The following is a 13,052-nucleotide window of genomic DNA, read 5'->3' as shown; positions in this document are numbered from 1 at the left end:
GCCAGGGCTGCGGCACAGCGCATGGGGGAGGCGAGCGAGTGTAGGGGCGTCTCTCGGGATGTGTCCCATGGGTGGGGTGGGGTGGCGTGGCCTGTGGGGCGCTGAAGAAACCAGTCCCCTCCATCTCCTACCTCTGGAAAACCCCCAAGCCCTTGGAGAATGCCGGCACCGCGACCGTGGGGGCCGGGACCCTGCTCTGTGTCCTCCTGTGGCCCAGTCCAAGGGGCCTGGGCCTGGCCGGGGCTGCATTGGACCCCAACCACCCTGGGGTGTGGACTTGCTAAAAGTCGGCGATTAGATATTGGATTCGAGCTTCATTGAGGTCTTTTCACTAATGAATGCACCGAAAAGAGTTTCCTAATCCATCTGTGAGGGTGGCAACTGAAAGAGAATTTTAAAGCTGACAGAATAGGCGAGGAAAGGCATAGGAGATTTCCAAACCCAGTAAGGAAGCCTTTCCCGAAACGGAAGAAAGAAACGAGCAAACAGAAACACCGGTAGCCCGCCCGGATCAGAGTCTGCCCCTGAGAGAAAGTACCCTGACCAGGTTCACCCGTGGGTGGGTGGCGAGCTAGCGGCATTCAGAAGAGCGAGGCCCGCAGTCTGTGCAGAAGACACCTGCACTCGGGTGTGTGTGGCGGCACAATTCCCAAGCAGCTCCAAATGGTAATCCAAGGAGAAGCCAGGGAGTTCCCAACGCCCCAGGTGTCCGCAGCCCACGACTGGCTGCTGTGGGAATGCGAAGCCCGGCTCCTTGTCTCAGAGCGGGACAACCAGGAGGTGTGATGTCCACTCCGGGGGTTCCCAGGAGGATGAGGCTGAAGCTGGGACTTGGCCTGAAAGTGTCCCCTCGCATGGGCACCCCCTTCCGCTTCCGGCTCCTCTACCCCTGGTGCCCCTCCATCCAGGGGCCAGACCTTAAAAAATCACCCGCAAGAGAATCCTGGTCCCAAAGAAGCCCTCTGGGGGACCCGTGCTGAGAGAGCTTGTGGGCATGGCCCGCTGGGGCTCTGCCCGACCCAGGGCTGGGAGATGCAACCTCCCAGCTCTGGGTCCCTGCAGGAAGTGTTGGCAAGCACTGGGCCAGTCCTCCAAAGGCCCAGGTGCAGGGAGCCCAGGCCAAGCAGCCTGTGCAAGAAGCCACATGCCGTGCCACCCCGGGAACACGACTGCAGGTCACGGCCCCTCCCTCCCCCCACTCCTCTTCCTCCTCCTCCTCCTCCTCCTCCTCCTCCTCCACCTCCTCCTCCCCACCCCCGACATGGCGCAGGGCTCAGAGACACCTCAGACGCTGCTACCAAAGTCCACAGGGCATCGGTTGCTACTCCAAAGCACCCGAGCAGACCGCGTTGTCCAGCCAGCCCCTGGGCCTCCCTGGGGTGCCCACACAAAAGTGCAGACAACCACCGGACTCGCAATGTCAGTTTGAGGATGTTTCTGCCACTCTAAGGACCCGCAGGCCAGCTGGGCCTTCGGGCAGGACAGAGAGCCCCGGAATCCGACGTGGAGAGCTGCGTGTACGTCCCCATCAGGAGGCGGTCCCCACCTCCCCGGCTCTCCCCTTGCGGGGAGCAGCAGCTGCAGGGCCTCAGGGAAGACACCAGGCTGGGCCCCCGCGGCACAGCGGGGCACCTGAGCCAGACTGCTGAGGCCGCCCTGCTGCCGGGTTCCCGGAGGGCTTCCTGGAAGCAGCGTCCACACCAAGCCCTTGGAAGGCCCAGGCGATGGAGGAGCCGGTCAGGCAGGGTCCTAGGAGGGTGACGGGCGGGGAGGAGCGTGTAAGGCAGGGGCAGAGGACGGTGACAGGCCGGGCGGGAAGGAGCCGGTCAGGCAGGGGCCCAGGACGGTGACCGGCCGGGTGGGGAGGAGCGAGTCAGGCAGGGGCCGAGGTGAGGGGCCGAGCGGGGAGGAGGGTGTCAGGCAGGGGCAGAGGACGGTGACAGGCCGGGCGGGAAGGAGCCGGTCAGGCAGGGGCCCAGGACGGTGACCGGCCGGGTGGGGAGGAGCGAGTCAGGCAGGGGCCGAGGTGAGGGGCCGGGCGGGGAGGAGGGTGTCAGGCAGGGGCAGAGGAAGGTGACAGGCCGGGCGGGAAGGAGCCGGTCAGTCAGGGGCCCAGGACAGTGATGGGCCTGGCCGGGGAGGAGCGCGTCAGGCAGGGGCAGAGGAGACGGGCTGGGTAAGGGTTAGGGTTACAGTTAGGGCACAATTCACAATCGCAAAGATGTGGAAGCGACCCGAGTGCCCATCCATCCAGGAGTGCATTAATAACATGTGGCGCGTGGACACCACGGAGTGCTATTCAGCTAGGAGGAGCAGCGGTGAGAGGGCACCTCTCGTGCTCTCCTGGCCAGAGCTGGAACCCATTCCAGTAAGCCAAGTATTCCAAGAATGGACACACGAGCACCACGTGAGTGCGCTCACCAGCAAATTGGTAGGAACGGATGGACACCTAAGTGGACAGAGGGGAATCACCTTCATCGGGTGGGTTTCGGGCGGGTGGGGGGAGGGGATGGGCATACACCTCCATTAGGTATGGAGTGGGTGTGCACCGACTGTGGGATGGGCACACTTGAAGCTCTGACCTGAGGGGGGAGGTTGGGAGAGGGCAATGTACCCGACCTTAACATTGGTACCCCCACAATACGCTGGAACGACATCAGAGGTAAATGAATAAGAACACAGGGGGGAGGGGGGCACGGGCAACACATGTCACCTGAATACTTGTACTCCCATCATCTGCTTGAAAAGAGAGAGAAAAGAAAATCAATGATAGAGGTAGAGACACTTTTTAAAAATAATGAATCCGAAGAGAAAAGTAAAAGGAGGCCTGTGGAGCAGGTCTGGGTGTGACTCCGGATCCCCCAACATCAGGTGCCACCACTCTAGAATCCTACGTGTAGCCCATAGAACCCCAAAACCAATGGGACGAGTTCTGGTCACATACTCCCTCAAAATGACCTCCTGGCCTTCTTCTGGAACTCCGTCCCCTCTCAGACTCTCAAGGTTTCCTCCAGCGTGTCGGTTCCCAAAGAGCAGACGCTGTGAGGATCTTCCCGTATCCACACACCCACGGGAGACAGTCAGGCGGGGTCGTGTGTGGAACTGGCTGTGTCCACACACCTATGGGTGATGGTCAGGCAGGGCACAGTGTGGAACTTGCTGTGTCCACACACCCACTGGTGATGGGCAGGAAGGGCGCTGTGTGGACATGGCTGTTTCCACTGATTCACGGCAGATGGGCAGGTAGGGCGCTGTGTGGATCTGGGTGTGTCCACACACCCACGGGAGACGGGCAGGCAGGGCGCAGTTGGAACTGGCTGTTTCCCCACACCCATGGGATACGGTCAGGCCGGGCGCGGTGTGGATCCGGCTGTGTCCACTCACCCATGAGACGGGCAGGCAGGACTCAGTGTGGATGTTGCTGTGTCCACTCACCCATGGGAGACGGGCAGGCAGAGCTCTGAGTGGAACTGGCTGTGTCCACTCACCCACGGGAGATGGGCAGGCAGGGCGCAGTGTGGATGTGGCTGTATCCACACACCCACGGGAGACGGTCAGGCAGAATGCTGTGTGGATGTGGCTTGTCCACACACCCACGGGAGATGGGCAGGCTGGGCGCCTAGTGGATCGGGCTGAGTCCACACACCCAAGGGAGACGGGCAGGTAGGGCACAGTGTGGATGTGACTGTGTCCACTCACCCCCGGTAGACCGGCAGGCTGGGTGCAGTGTGAAACTGGCTGTCGGCACACACCAAAGGGAGACGGGCAAGCAGGGCGCATTGTGGACCTGGCTGTGTCCACTCACCCATGGGTGACGGGCAGGCAGGGCGCAGTGTGGAACTGGCTGTGTCCACACACTCACGAGAGATGAGCAGGCAGGGCTCAGTGTGGAACTGGCTGTGTCCACACACCCATGAGAGACGGGCAGGCCGTGCGCTGTGCTGATCTGGGTGTGTCCACACACCCTTGGGAGACTGGCAGGCCGTGCGCTGTGTTGATCTGGCTGAGTCCACACACCCACGGGAGACGGGCATGCAGGGCGCAGTTGGAACAGGCTGTGTCCACAAACCCTTGGAAAACGGTCAGGCAGGTTGCTGTGTGGATCTGGCTGTGTCCACACACCCAAGGGAGATGGGCAGGCTGGGCGCTGTGTGGAACTGGCTGTGTCCACTCACCCACAGGAGACGGGCAGGCATGGCTCAGTGTGGAACTGGCTGTGTCCACGCACCCATGGGGGTCGGTCTGGCAGGGTGCTGTGTGGATCTGGCCGTGTCCACACACCCACGGGAGACGAGCAGTCAGGGCACAGTGTGGAACTTGCTGTGTCCACATACCCACTGGAGACTGGCAGGAAGGGCGCTTTGTGTACATGGCTGTTTCCACTGACCCACGGGAGACAGGCAGGCAGGGCGCTCTGTGGACGTGGCTGTGTCCACTCTCCCAAAGGAGAGAGGCAGGCAGGGCGCAGTGTGGATGTGCCTGTGTCCACTCACCCACGGGAGACGGGAAGGCAGTGTGCAGTGTGGATCTTGCCGTGTCCACACACCCACGGGAGACGGGCAGGCAGGGCGCAGTGTGGATGTGGCTGTTTCCACTCACCCACGGGAGACGGGAAGGTAGGGCAGAGTGTGGAACTTGCTATGTCCACTCACACATGGGCGACGGGCAGGTAGGGCAAAGTGTGGATCTTGCCGTGTCTACACACCCACCGAGGATGGGCAGGCAGGGCGCAGTGTGGAACTGGCTTTGTCCACTCACCCATGGGTGACGGGCAGACAGGGCGCAGTGTGGATGTGGCTATGTCCACTCACCCACGGGAGACTTGCAGGCAGGGCGCAGTGTGGATCGGGCTGTGTCTACTCACCCATGCCTGACGGGCAGGCAGGGAACAGTGTGGATCGGGCTGTGTCCACACACCCATGCGTGACGGGCAGGCAGGGCGCTGTGTGGATGTGGCTGTGTCCACTCACCCATGGGAGACGGGCAGGCAGGGCGCTGTGTGGATGTGGCTGTGTCCACTCACCCATGGGAGACGGGCAAGCTGGGTGCCGTGTGGATCTGGCTGTGTCCACTCACCCATGGGTGATGGGCAGGCAGGGCACAGAGTGAACTAGCTGTGTCCACACAAGCACAGGAGACGGGCAGGCAGAGCTCTGTGTGGAACTTGCTGTGACCACACACGCACGCGAGACGGGCAGGCAGGGCGCAGTGTGGATCTGGCTGTGTCCACTCACTCACGGGAGACGGGCAGGCTGGGTGCCGTGTGGATCTGGCTGTGTCCACACACCCACAGGAGACGGGCAGGCAGGGCGCAGTGTGCATCTTGCTGTGTCCATACACCCACGGGAGACGGGCAGTCGGGGCGCAGTGTGGATGTGGCTGTATCCACTCACCCATGGGAGACGGGCAGGTAGGGCGCAGTGTGGAACTAGCTGTGTCCACTCAAACATGGGTGATGGGCCGGCAGGGCACAATTTGGAACTGGCTGTGTCCACACACCCACCGGAGAGGGGCAGGCAGGGCTCTGTATAGAAATGGCTATGTCCACATACCCACGGGAGACAGGCAGGCAGGGTGCAGTGTGGATCTGGCTGTGTCCACTCAACCACGGGAGACGGGCAGGCAGGGTGCAGTGTGGATCTGGCTGTGTCCACTCACCCATGGGTGATGGGCAGGCAGGGCGCAGTGTGGAACTGGCTGTGTCCACACACCCATGGGAGACGGGCAGGCCGTGCGCTGTGTTGATCTGGCTGTGTCCACTCACCCACGGGAGACGGGCAGGCTGGGCGCTGAGTTGATCTGGATGTGTCCCCACACCGATTAGAGATGGGCATGAAGGGCGCAGTGTGGAACTGGGTGTGTCCACACACCCACGGGAGTCGGGCAGGCAGGGCGCAGTGGATCTGGCTGTGTCCACTCACCCATGGGTGACAGGCAGGCAGGGCGCAGTGTGGAACTGGCTGTGACCACACACCCATGGGAGACGGCAGGCCGTGCGCTGTGTTGATCTGGGTGTGTCCACACACCCATGGGAGATTGGCAGGCCGTGCGCTGTGTTGATCTGGGTGTGTCCACACACCCACGGGAGACGGGCAGGCAGGGCACAGTGTGGAACTGGCTGTGTCCACTCACCCACGGGAGACGGGCAAGCAGGGCTCTGTGTGGAACTGGCTGTCTACACAGCCCATGGGAGACGGTCAGGCAGGGCGCTGTGTGGAACTTGCTGTGTCCACACACTCACCAGAGACAAGCAGGCAGGGCGCAGTGTGGATCTGGCTGTGTCCAATTACCCATGGGTGACGGGCAGGCAGGGCGCTGTGTGGATCTGGCTGTGTTCACACACCCACGGGAGACGGGCAGGCAGGGAGCAGTGTGGAACTGGCTGTGTCTACACACCCTCAGGAGACGGGCAGGCACGGCGCTTTGTGGATCTAGATGTTTCCACACAACCATGGGATACGGTCAGGCAGGGTGCTGTGTGGATGTGGCTGTGTCCACACACCCACGGGAGACGGGCAGGCTGGGCGCCGTGTGGATCTGGCTGTGTCCACACACTCCCGGGAGACGGACAGGCAGGGCACATTGTGGATGTGTCTGTGTCCACTCACCCACAAGAGATGGGCAGGAAGGGCGCAGTGTGGAACCGGCTGTGTCCACTCACCCACGGGATACAGGCAGGTAGGGTGCAGTGTGGATCTTGCCGTGTCCTCACACCCACGGGAGACGGGCAGGCAAGGCACAGTGTGGAACTGGCTGTGTCCACTCACCCATGGGTGACGGGCACACAGGGCACAGTGTAGAACTGGCTGTGTCCACTCACCCACGGGAGACGGGAAGGCAGGGCGCAGTGTGGATCTGGCTGTGTCCACTCACCCACGTGAGACTGGCAGGAAGGGTGCTGTGTGGATGTGGCTGTGTCCACTCACCCACACGAGATGGGCAGGCTGGGCACCGTGACAATCTGGCTGTGTCCACTCACCCACGGGAGACGGGCAGGCAGGGCGCAGTGTGGATCTGGCTGTGTCCACTCACCCACGGGAGACGGGCAGACAGGGCGCTGTATCTGGCTGTGTCCACACACCCATGGGAGACGTGCAGGCTGGGCGCCGTGTGGATCTGGTTGTGTCGACACACTCATGAGAGACGGACAGGCAGGGCACTGTGTGGATCTGGCTATGTCCACTAACCCACGGGAGACGGGCAGGCAGGTCGCGGCGCTGTGTGGATCTGGCTGTGTCTACTCACCCACGGGAGACGGGCAGGCAGGGCGCTGTGTGGATCTGCCTGTGTCTACTCAGCCACGGGAGACGGGCAGGCAGGGTGCAGTGTGGAACTGGCTGTGTCCACTCAACCACAGGAGACGGGCAGGTAGGGCACAGTGTGGATCTTGCCGTGTCCACACACTCATGGGAGACGGGCAGGCAGGGCCCAGTGTTGAACTGGCTGGTTCCACTCACCCAGGGGTGTCGGGCAGACAGGGTGCAGTGTGGAACTGGTGTGTCCACACACCCACGGGAAACGGGAGGCAGGGCGCAGTGTTGATGTGGCTGTGTCCACTCACCCACGGGAGATGGGCAGGCAGAGCGCAGTGTGGAACTTGCTGTGTCCACACACCCATGGGAGATGGTCAGGCAAGGTGCTTTGTGGATGTGGCTGTGTCCACTCACCAATGGGAGACGGGCAGGCTGGGCGCCGTGTGTATCTGGCTCTGTCCACTCACCCACTGGAGATGGGCAGGCAGAGCGCAGTGTGGATCCTGCTGTTTCCACTCAACCACGGGAGACGGGCAGGCAGGGCGCAGTGTGGATCTGACTGTGTCCACTCACCCATGGGTGATGGGCAGGCAGAGCTCTGTGTGGATCTGGCTTTGTCCACACACCCAATGGAGACGGGAAGGCAGGGCGCTGTTTGGATCTGGGTGTGTCCACTTACCCATGGGATATGGTCAGGCAGGGCGCTGTGTGGAACTGGCTGTGTCCACTCACCCACAGGAGACAGGGAGGCAGGGCGCAGTGTCGATCTTGCCGTGTCCACACAGCCACGGGAGATGGGGAGGCAGGGCGCAGTGTGGATCTTGCCGTGTCCACACACCCACGGGAGACGGGATGGCAGGTTGCAGTGTGGATGTGGCTGTGTCCACTCACCCACGGGAGATGGGTAGGCAGGGCGCAGTGTAGATCTGGCTGTTTCCACTGACTCACGGTAGACGAGCAGGCAGGGCGCTGTGTGGATGTGGCTGTGTCCACTCACGCACGGGAGACGGGCAGGCTGGGCGCCGTGTGGATGTTGCCGTGAACACACACTCACGGGAGACGGGCAGGGAGGGCGCTATGTGGATCTGGCTCTGTCCACTCACCCACGGCAGATGGGCAGGCAGGGCGCTGTGTGGAACATGCTGTGTCCACACATCCATGGGAGATGGTCAGAAAGGGTGCTGTGTGGATGTGGCTGTGTCCACTCACCCACCGGAGACGGGCAGGCAGGGCGCGGTGTGGATCTGGCTGTGTCCACACACCCACCGGAGACGGGCAGGCAGGGCGCGGTGTGGATCTGGCTGTGTCCACTCACCCATGGGAGACGGGCAGGAAGGGTGCTGTGTGGATGTGGCTGTGTCAACACACCCACGGGAGATGGGCAGAGAGTGTGCTGTTTGGATCTGGCCAGAAAGGGTGCTGTGTGGATGTGGCTGTGTCCACTCACCCACCGGAGACGGGCAGGCAGGGCGCTGTGTAGATCTGGCTGTGTCCACACACCCACCGGAGACGGGCAGGCAGGGCGCGGTGTGGATCTGGCTGTGTCCACACACCCATGGGGGACGGTCAGACAGGGTGCCAGACTTTTGGTCTGAGACCTGAGAGTCCAGATGCCACGCATGCTGCCGCGTGGCAGCGGTGTCGCGGCTTGGGACAAGAGGAGGCCCCACGGTGAGGGCTGGCGCGCCAGGCACCACGGCGGGCGCCGAGGGTGGGGGTCACCCCCACCCCGGCCGCTGCCGCCCTCCCAGAAAGGGGACAGAACAAGAGGCAAAAAAAAGAAGAAGAAGAAGAAGAAGCCTGTGGCACCCGGTATGCCCAGGCGGTCTCCCATCCAGGTACTAACGATGGCCCGACCCTGCTTAGCTTCCAAGACCAGATGAGATAAGGGGCATTCAGGGTGGTGTGGCCACCCTCTGTGCTTCCCCGCCGCCTCCTCCAGCCCCAGGCCCCGTGGGCTCCCAGGGAAGGAAGGGGGTGATGGGCGGGGCGGGGCAGGGTGGGGGGCTGTCTCTCTATACACACACACACACTCACACTAACACAAGATGCGCCTCCATGGCTGGACTCGCCAAGGTGGAGCCCTTCCAGCCCCCCTCGTCTCCTCCCCCGGCCTCCATCACCTACCCGCTGCCCACCCCCAGCCCGTCGCCACCGCTGACTGCCCACAGCGCGCCGCGCCAGATGCTCGCCCTTTGACCCCAGCCAGGGGCCGCCCTCCCCCACAACCCCTTTCAGCTGCGCCCCCCCCTCGCCCTGTGGGTGGGCTGCCGCCTATTCCCCCGGGCCAGGGCTGGGGCACAGCGCAAGGGGGAGGGGAGCCAGTGTATGGGGACTCTCTCTGGGGATGTGTCCCATGGGTGGGGTGGGGTGGGGTGGCGTGGTTTGTGGGGCGCTGAAGAAATCAGTCCCCTCCATCTCCTACCTCTGGAAAACGCCCAAGCCCGTGGAGAACTGCCGGCACCGCTTCCTGGGGGCTGGGACCCTCCTCTGTGTCCTCCTGTGGCCCGGTCCAAGGGGCCTGGGCCTGGCCGGGGCTGCATTGGACCCCGACCACCCTGGCGTGTGGACTCGCTAAAAATCGGCGATTAGATATTGGATTCCAGCTTCATTGAGGTCATTTCACTAATGAGTGCACCGGAAAGAGTTTCCTAATCCATCTCTGAGGGTGGCAACTGAAAGAGAATTTTAAAGCTGACAGAATAGGCGAGGAAAGGCATAGGAGATTTCCACACCCAAAAAGGAAGACTTTCCCGAAATGGAAGAAAGAAACAAGCAAACAGAGACACAGTTAGCCCCCCGGATCAGAGTCTGCCCCTGAGAGAAAGTACCCTGACCAGGTTCACCTGTGGGTGGGTCGCGAGCTGGCGGCATTCAGAAGAGCGAGGCCCGCAGTCTGTGCGGAAGACACCGGCACTCGGGTGTGTGTGGCGGCACAATTCACAAGCAGCTCCAGATGTTAAGCCAAGGAGAAGCCAGGGAGTTCCCAACCCCCCAGGTGTCCTCAGCCCACGACTGGCTGCTGTGGGAATGCGAAGCCCGGCTCCTTGTCTCAGAGCGGGGTTCCCAGGAGGATCAGGCTGAAGCTGGGACTTGGCCTGAAAGTGTCCCCTCGCATGGCCACCCCCTTCCCCTTCCTGCTCCTCTACTCCTGGTGCCCCTCCATCCAGGGGCCAGACCTTAAAGAGTCACTCGCAAGAGAATCCTGGTCCCAAAAGAGCCTTCTGGGGGACCCGTGCTGAGAGAGGTTGTGGGCATGGCCCGCTGGGGCTCTGCCTGACCCAGGGCTGAGAGATGCAACCTCCCAGCTCTGGGTCCCTGCAGGGGAAGCGTTGGCAAGCACAGGGCCAGTCCTCCAAAGGCCCAGGTGCAGGGAGCCCAGGCCAAGCAGCCACATCCACCGGACCCTCAATCTCAGTTTTCAGATGTTTTTGCCACTCTAAGGACCCGCAGGCCAGCTGGGCCTTCTGGCAGGACAGAGAGCCCCGGAATCCGATGTGGAGAGCTGGGTGTACGTCCCCACGAGGAGGCGGTCCCCACCTCCGCGGCTCTCCCCTTGCGGGGGGAAAAGCAGCCGCGGGGCCTCAGAGAAGACACCAGGCTGGGCGCCCACGGCACAGCGGGGGCACGTCCCCCGCAGGCCACTTAGCCATGGCCGCCACCAAAGATTCCTACGTGTAGCCCATAGAACCCCAAAAGCAACGGGACGAGTTCTGGTCACATACTCCCTCAAAATGACATCCTGGCCTTCTTCTGGAACTCCCTCCCCTCTCAGACTCTCAAGGTTTCCTCCAGCATGTCGGTTCCCACAGAGCAGACCTTTGGTCTGAGACCTGACAGTCCAGAAGCCACGCGTGCTGCCGCGTGACGGCGGTGTCGCGGCTTGGGACAAAAGGAGGCCCCACGGTGCGGGCTGGGGCGCCAGGCACCGCGGCGGGCCCTCAGGGTGGGGGTGACCCCCACCCCGGGCCGCCGCCTCGCTCCCAGAAAGGGGACAGAACAAGAGGCAAAACAACAACAACAAAAAAGAAGCAGCCTACGGCACCCGGTATTCCCATGCGGTCTCCCATCCAAGTACTAACCAGGCCAGACCCTGCTTAGCTCCCGAGATCAGACGAGGTCGGGCGCGTTCAGGGTGGTGTGGCCCTAGACGGCGGAGGGCGCCCCTGCCCCGCTCAAGAAGCCGAGCCTCTCTGCGCTTCCCCGCCGCCTCCTCCCGCCCCAGGCCCCGCGCCGGGCCAGTCTGTTGAGTTCACAGGCCAGGTCCGGCGGGCTCTGAGGGACGGGGGTGACAGGCGGGGAGGGGCGGGGCAGGCAGGGAGCGGCGGACCGGGGTGGGGGGCTGTCTCTCTCTATACACACACACACACACACTCACACTCACTCACTCACACTCACATAAGATGCGCCTCCACGGCTGGACTCGCCAAGGTGGAGACTTTCCAGCCCCCTTCCTCTCCTCGCCTGGCCTCCTTCACCTACCCGCCCCCCACCCCCAGCTCCTGGCCGCCGCCACCGCCAATTGCGCACGCGCGGGTCGCCCGCCCTTTGACCCCAGGCAGGGGCCGCCCTCCCCCACAACCCCTTTCAGCTGCGCCCCCAACCCTGTGGGTGGGCTGCCGCCTATTCTCCATGGCCAGGGCTGGGGCACAGCACATAGGGGAGGGGAGCGAGTGTATGGGACGTCTCTCTCTCTCTCTAGGGATGTGTCCCATGGGTGGGGTGGCGTGGTTTGTGGGGCGTGGTTTGTGGGGCTGCATTGGACCCCTCAGCTTCGTTGAGGTCATTTCACTAATGAGTGCACCGGAAAGAGTTTCCTAATCCATCTGTGAGGGTGGCAACTGAAAGAGAATTTAAAAGCTGACAGAATAGGCGAAGAAAGGCATAGGAGATTTCCACACCCAGTAAGGAAGCCTTTCCCGAAATGGAAGAAAGAAACGAGCAAACAGATACACCGGTAGCCCGCCAGGATCAGAGTCTGCCCCCGAGAGAAAGTACCCTGACCAGGTTCACCCGTGGGTGGGTGGCGAGCTAGCGGCATTCAGAAGAGCGAGGCCCGCAGTCTGTGCAGAAGACACCTGCACTCGGGTGTGTGTGGCGGCACGATTCACAAGCAGCTCCAGATGTTAAGCCAAGGAGAAGCCAGGGAGTTCCCAACGCCCCAGGTGTCCTCAGCCCACGACTGGCTGCTGGGGGAATGCGAAGCCCGGCTCCTTGTCTCAGAGCGGGACAACCAGGAGGTGTGACGTACACCCCGGGGTTCCCAGGAGGATCAGGCTGAAGCTGGGACTTGGCCTGAAAGTGTCCCCTCGCACGGCCACCCCCTTCCCCTTCCTGCTCCTCTACTCCTGGTGCCCCTCCATCCAGGGGCCAGACCTTAAAGAGTCACCCGCAAGAGAATCCTGGTCCCAAAGGAGCCTTCTGGGGGACCCGTGCTGAGAGAGGTTGTGGGCATGGCCCGCTGGGGCTCTGCCTGACCCAGGGCTGAGAGATGCAACCTCCCAGCTCTGGGTCCCTGCAGGGGAAGCGTTGGCAAGCACAGGGCCAGTCCTCCAAAGGCCCAGGTGCAGGGAGCCCAGGCCAAGCAGCCTGTGGAAGAAGCCACCCCGGGAACACGACTGCAGGCCAAGGCCCTTCCCACCTCCTCCTCCTCCTCCTCCTGCTCCTCCACCCCCCCCCGACCTCCCACCCCCCCCCCCCCCCGACAAGGCGCAGGGCTCAGAGACACCTCAGACACTTGCTACCCAAAGTGCAAAGGGCATCAGTTGCTCCTCCAAACCCCCCCCCCTGCCCAGCAGA

The 13,052-nt window shown here is 62.8% G+C and overlaps 2 pseudogenes; both read right to left on the bottom strand.

The window, feature by feature from the left end:
• Positions 1-9,050: 9,050 nt before the first annotated feature.
• Positions 9,051-9,170, bottom strand: LOC142875699 (uncharacterized; annotated as a pseudogene).
• Positions 9,171-11,286: 2,116 nt separating this feature from the next.
• LOC142875874 (uncharacterized) lies at positions 11,287-11,405 on the bottom strand (annotated as a pseudogene).
• Positions 11,406-13,052: the final 1,647 nt, after the last annotated feature.

Source organism: Microcebus murinus, chromosome 14, assembly GCF_040939455.1.
Source record: "Microcebus murinus isolate Inina chromosome 14, M.murinus_Inina_mat1.0, whole genome shotgun sequence".
Taxonomy (NCBI): Eukaryota; Metazoa; Chordata; class Mammalia; order Primates; family Cheirogaleidae; genus Microcebus; species Microcebus murinus.
This window is presented reverse-complemented; position numbering and strand designations above follow the sequence as displayed.